Below are 6936 nucleotides of genomic sequence, written 5' to 3'. Positions count from 1 at the left end.
AGAGAAAAAATAAAATGAAGAGCTAAATAGGAAATCATGTTATAAAGTGGTGTTCGTTCTCAACATTAAAGCATTTTAAAAACACACACAAAGCACAGCTATAAGTTTAGTTACAAAACAAAATGTAAATGTTAAAATATTATCAAAATATGTGAAGGAATTGTAAGGTAAAAATTAATACCATAATAATACAGATATGGATTCCAAATCTAAAACGCTATTATAGATTCCAAATCTAAGCTTATATAAACAAATAGGAAAAGAGGATAGAAACACTGTGCTAAATTTCTTACCTCATGTATGGGAATATATTCTTCACTCCGACATTAAACTGTAGCAGTAATTATAATAATAATACCACCACTTTTCATTGAGTACTTACTATATGCCAGGAACTGCTCTGAACAATTTACATGAATTAATCCATTTCAAATTTAAAATAACTCTATTAAGTGTGTGCTATTATTATCCTCATTTTACAGATGAGAGAACTGAGGTTAAAAAACTTGCCCAGGGCTTCCCTGGTGGTGCAGTGGTTGAGAATCTGCCTGCCAATGCAGGGGACACGGGTTCGAGCCCTAGTCTGGGAAGATCCCACATGCCGCGGAACAACTGGGCTTGTGAGCCACAATTGCTGAGCCTGCGCGTCTGGAGCCTGTGCTCCGCAACAAGAGAGGCCGCGATAGTGAGAGGCCCGCGCACCGCGATGAAGAGTGGCCCCCACTTGCCGCAACTAGAGAAAACCCTCGCACAGAAATGAAGACCCAACACAGCCATAAATAAAATAAATAAATAAAAATAAAAAAAAATAAACAGGAGCTGTTGTTTAAAAAAAAAAAAAAAAAAAAAACTTGCCCAATGTAAATAAACTAGTTTTTGAGTCTGCCTTTTTAATCACTATGTTACTTACTACACATGTTCAACAATAAGAAATTGATTAAATAAACCATGAAACATCTAAAAAATAGAAAATCTTCCCTTTTAATGTTATAAAAGCATATTTGTTGATGTGAAGATATTTATTTTCAACCACATGTACAAATATTTACCTTGTATTACATAATGGACATCTGCCTTTGCCTTGACAGCATACACCTCACAGGGTTGTCTAAAGTGCCAAATGATTATACTAGATTAATTCATGTCTCAGTCCTCAGCCTTCAGTACAAGCTCCAATAAATTCCCTCTTTTAAGCCATATGGCATTTGTGATTGAAGGAGTCCTAATGATTCTTATTTTTTAAGGAAAATGAAAGTTTCCAAACTACATATCATTTTTAAAAAGCCAATACATATATGCATATACACAGTGATTAAATTCAGTGGTTGCTATTAAACATTGTTAATAGCAGTTATATTTTAGATAGTAGGATTGAACGACTTTTTTTTTTAACAATTCTTTTAATTTTAAAAAATTTTTATTTATTTATTTATTTATTTTTGGCTGCGTTGGGTCTTCATTGCTGCGCGCCGGCTTTCTCTGGTTGCAGCAAGCGGGGGCTACTCTTCGTTGCGGTGGACAGGTTTCTCATTGCGGTGGTTTCTCTTGTTGCAGAGCACGGGCTCTAGGCATGCAGGCTTCAGTAGCTGTGGCACGCGGGCTCAGTAGTTGTGGCTCACAGGCTCTAAAGCGCAGGGTCAGTAGCTGTGGCACACGGGCTTGGTTGCTCTGCAGCATGTGGGCTCTTCCCGGACCAGGGATTGAACCCGTGTTCCCTGCATTGTCAGGCGGATTCTTAACCACTGCACCACCAGGGAAGTCCCTGAATGACTTTTAAAATCTGTATTTCTGATGTTTCCTTTGACAAATATATTGTTATTGTGTAATAAAGGGAAAATCAATTCTTGAAACAACAGTAACAAAATTACCTTTAGATATCACCCCTCTCAAACAAATATTTTATACTACTTGCAGATCAGGCAATTTGAGGACTTTTTCTCTCATGAAAGTTCACATATTACTGAATGAATGAGGCCAGCATTTATGAATAAATAAATGAAAGTCTGAAGGTTTCTGACCATCCACCTCCTCACCAAGATGTGTAGAAGAAGAAACTGCAGGTTAGACTAGATTTCTTCTTAAGATGCAAGTCTTGCCCGTTTTAGCACATGAATGAAGGATAATTCCTCCAAATTTTATAGCATAGAAAGTCACAAGATTATTTTATTAGGAAATATAATTTAAACTACTCATTACTATTCAACCACAATTGCCTAGAAAACAAAAAAAATGCACTGATGCTTCTATTCAATGTGCAGATTAGCCAACATGGTCTGTGGTCAAATACATTCATCAGAAAAGGAAAGGAGTTTATTGTCTTTTTGTTATTAGAAAATATTTATTAAGTTTTTATTTTTCATTGTACTTTTCAATATAATAAAAATCAAATATATTAAAAATAATAATCACTGAACATCTACTAGGTGCCAAGTGCTCTACATGCATTTTTTCAACCCTTTAAGTTAGGTTTCAAATGGGGACACTGAAGCTCAAAGAAGAGAAATACATATATGCATTCAATTCATATAGTCATTCAATCTTACTATCCAAATATAACTGCTATTATCAATGATTAATAGCAACCGTTGACTTTAATTACTATGTATATATATGCATATATGTATTTGTTTTATGCATTTATGTATTTTTGCAAAATTATACAGCTAATGTGTTGTGAGCTTGGTATTTGAACTCAAACCTGCTTGATTCCCAAGCAGCTTCAGGACTGCACTATCCTGTCTCTTAGGCCATGGGAGCTTATGCTCTGCATTTTAAAAATGCTAGTATGCATTTTTAGTTATAAGAGAATGAGAGAGAAATGACGGAAGTTAGTTGAATAATTTTTGCAATTCCTTCTTTTAAAACAGGTAGGGCTCAAACTCTCTTGCCATCAGTAGGGATCACAGGTAGAACTCAAAAGTTCTCCCCTTTGGTGAAGCAGATATCTGTGATTCTGGAACTGGGACCAGGTTGACTTCCTCCAAGTTTCACTTAGTCGTCTCCAAGTGACCATGAAAAATCCGAAGAACCCGATAGAGATGCTGGTACAGAACTACACTAAAGTTGCATGAATAGTAATAATGTTTGCTCTATAAATAGTAAAATGAGAGACTTCTGATTTATAATTAGGTCTTACATTTCCTATTACGTGCTAGAAAATGAAAAAATAGGGCATTTCTCCTCTCACGTCAAGGTAGTCTTACTGATTCTCAGCTTAAATTAAAATACGAAAACCTATAGTCAAACTTGCTCTAAGTTACTTTTCTATAACTGTAGATTGCCTGTAGCATATATTAAATAAATACTAAAATCTATAAGTAAATGACGAGTAAATGTCATTTGCACATGAAACTCAAAATTGGGGCAAAGTAGTTAAGATAGAGTGATGAGAGTGGCATGGTCATGAAAATTTGTTATTTATAAAAGATGGACCAAGAAGAGATGGGTCAGAGCACCCATCTCAACAATGTAATTTTAGAAAGATGCCATAATTAAAGTTAGGAAGGAGAATCTGGAATCTAAAGTGATGCCTGTATTAAAAAATAAATAAATGAACAAACCAAAAAACCCAAACAGAAAGACTATATCACAGGCTAACGCTGGATGATATCATTGTTTAAAAAAAAAGAAAAAAAACCTTACTTTTCTGGTAAAGGGATTATTTAGTTTGCAAGCTGGGCTGAAGATGTTTCCTTTCTGAGGAGTCAAGTTTCTCTTTCCAGATGGTTTCTTCTCCCTTAACTCAAAAAAAAAAAAAATTGCTTTTATGGTTATTGATTTTGATTAATGGATACTGTCATGGGAAACCATTTTCTTTTCCTTAAAGAACACAGACCCCTGTGATAAGGACAAAGTTTACGTTTAAAACCTTTGTCCATCATTAACCAATTGGACTGAGGACTATGCCTAGTTCTTTGCATGGTTTGAGATGATCTAGCCTCAACAGTAGGATTTTAATTGTTAAAGTCTTTTAATTTCTTTTCCATTATGTGTCTAGAATACAATGGCTGATGAAGGAAAAGCTCTTGACTGGACGCCTAATTTCAATTCAGGCATATAATTAATGTTCCCAGGGTCAGGCTCTTACCTAGTGGATGCCCCATGGGCTTCCAGTGGCTGAGTGGAGGGAACTGAGCAGGGAGAAATCATCTCTGTAAGCCAGCTGGGCTTCCCCAGTTACCCATCCCTGGCTCGGTTAACCCCAGTGCATCCCTAAGCCCTGCTGGTATCTGCTATCAAGCAGAGCCAGAGGAAATTGATGGAGACAGTGCCAATATCAGTGCCCCTGAGGCTTCTCCTTTTGCCAACATTAGCTATAAAGAAGCTGGTCTCATTCTCTGTTAAAGCTATTGATTTTTTCCCTCCCTCAGGCCAGTCCTGCATTATGCTCCTTCCAGGGTCTGAGAGCTGTGTCTTTCACCAGTGTGTTTCTTTTAGAACATTCATTTACGGAATCAAAGAAGAACTCTCCTGGGTATCCTGTTATCTTGCCAGTCCTGACCTGAAATGCAGCCGGAAAATGCAGGCAGCTCTGTAAATAACAAATCTGACCTTTATCACTTAGCGCTTCCTGGCATGCTTCTTGTTCAAAAAGACTCTAAGAAAATCAGGAGATAGTGTTCATTCACTGCCCACTTCTTCTCCGGGTACCTGTGTTTAAATCCTCTCTGGTTATGTGTAGATGATATTTATGGTTTCTATTTTCTCCTTGGTGGATATACTTTATAACTGGTGGTTTCTGTCTTAAATAAGTTATTCATTCATTCATTTAATCCATATTTGTTTATTCATGCAATTCGCTCTTTCATGCAATTCATTCATTCATTCATTCGTTCAATACTTACTTATTATTTATTTATCTACTTCATTCCAGGCACTGTGACAGACGATGAAGTTTCTGTACGGAACCACACAGACCTGGTGCCTGTCCTCATGATCAGGACAGAGTAGTAAGCAGACAGTAAATAAAGAAATGTGCTATGTGGTATCAGGAAAAAACACAGAATATTTTAAAACAGCACAGCAATTTAGATAGGGGAATCCACAGAAGTGACATCCAAGGTGACACAGCTGGGGGCTGGAGCATTGCTCTCCACATGTCATCTCTATGAAGACTGATGGGAGGGAATAATGGGTGCTGGACTCAGGCAGGAGATGAGTTAGGAAGCTGTTGCTCAGATGCATGGATAAATGATAGCTCACCTAATGACACAGGGAGGGCTTTTGGAAGGAACTGACGATGTCCTTGTCTCATTTCATCAGCATAGAACAATAGCAAATATTATATTTTTATTCGGAGGGATTATTTTATTTCCAGATAATTGAAATTTCTGCTTAATTGAAAAAAATTAGAGTAGGCAATAGAGGTAAAATATGGATGAAAACTAGATAATATTCCAATCACCCACAAACTCTTTCCTTACCAGTCTCCTGTTAGCAGTGAGGGTTATCCTTCCCCACTTCTTTCCTTGTGTGCATGTGTGTGTACATACATGAGTATATATGTATATGTGTTTATATATACACACATTTATTACATGAAAGGAATTAACACTATTTATACTATAGGAAAATTATTTTTTACTTAAATAGATGTCCTTTCATATTAGCACATATAGATAAATCTTATTTTTAATGCTTGAATAATATTGTACAAGATAGAAATGAAAGTACAATCATATGTTAATCATTCCACATTATTTCTATTGCTTTTTAGTTTTGGTTTTTTACACTTAGTTTTTTAATTCATCCCAAAATTATCTTGGTATATTGTTTGAAGTGTGATCACAATAATTTTTTCTCCCAAAGTGTTCTGTTTATTGAATAATTCATCTTTTCCTTACCATCATGATGTACCAAATTCTCTCATAGATATGTTTTTTTGGACTCTATTTTCTATTCCAGTGATCTATTTATCTATTATTACGGCTGCACCACACTGTTTTATTAAAGTCGCATGGTGCTTTGACATCTTATAAGCTAGAGAACCCAAGAGTGGTGGGTAGAATTGTAGTCACTGGAGTCAGGACAAATATGACTCCAAACTCTGGAGAATAATAATTTATTTACTCTCAGTGCTGTTTATGATCAGAGCACTCTTACATCAGTATGATACCATTTTCAGTATACTATAGTACCGATTATGATTAAAAATTGATTTGGGGAGGGTTGGGGGGAGACGCAAGAGGGAGGGGATATGGGGATATATGTATACTTACAGCTGATTCACTTTGTTATACAACAGAATCTAACACACCATTGTAAAGCAATTATACTCCAATAAAGATGTTAAAAAAAATTGATTTGGTGTTGACTTTCAGTGATAGATGTGTATTAAACAATTTATTTTTAAGAAGAAAATATTGGAATTCTTTAAAACACCACTTTATTTGATGGCTGTTCCTCTCAATGCTTGGAGCCTTAAGTAGTGGGATTTTAGTCCATCATATATCTAAGCTGACTTGTATTCACTCAGGGCACCATGGGGATGGGTTGGCTGTCCATTAGCGCCTTATGATTTTTGCGGGGTCAAACAATTGCAAAAAAAAAAAGAAAAAAACACTTTAAAAAATTATCTTCTTTCAATAGAGACACAGAATGTAGAGAACAAACTTATGGACACCAAGGGGGGAAAGTGGCGGGGGGGTGGTGGTGGTGGGATGAATTGGGAGATTGGGATTGACATGTGTACACTAATATGTATAAAATGGATAACTAATAAGAACCTGCTGTATAAAAAAATAAATAAAATAAAATTCAAAAATTCCAAAAAATTAAATTAAATTAACCCAATATCTAGAATAAAGCATAGGAGATAAAAAAAAAATTATCTTTTTTCTTAGAAATAATTGACTTGGACACAATGGTGTCTTTAATAAAGTTACAGATAAAAATGTCTTCAGTAACCTGGTGACGGTCTCTATCCACTGTGAACTA

General features: G+C 35.7%; 1 non-coding gene across 1 annotated transcript; it reads left to right on the top strand.

The window, feature by feature from the left end:
* The first annotated feature begins 6390 nt into the window (after positions 1-6390).
* LOC132369404 (small nucleolar RNA SNORA79) lies at positions 6391-6538 on the top strand. The gene has a single exon (XR_009504383.1). It is a non-coding gene; the product is annotated as a small nucleolar RNA SNORA79 (small nucleolar RNA).
* The last annotated feature ends 398 nt before the right edge of the window (positions 6539-6936 follow it).

This window comes from Balaenoptera ricei, chromosome 7, assembly GCF_028023285.1.
Source record: "Balaenoptera ricei isolate mBalRic1 chromosome 7, mBalRic1.hap2, whole genome shotgun sequence".
Classification (NCBI taxonomy): Eukaryota; Metazoa; Chordata; class Mammalia; order Artiodactyla; family Balaenopteridae; genus Balaenoptera; species Balaenoptera ricei.
This window is presented reverse-complemented; position numbering and strand designations above follow the sequence as displayed.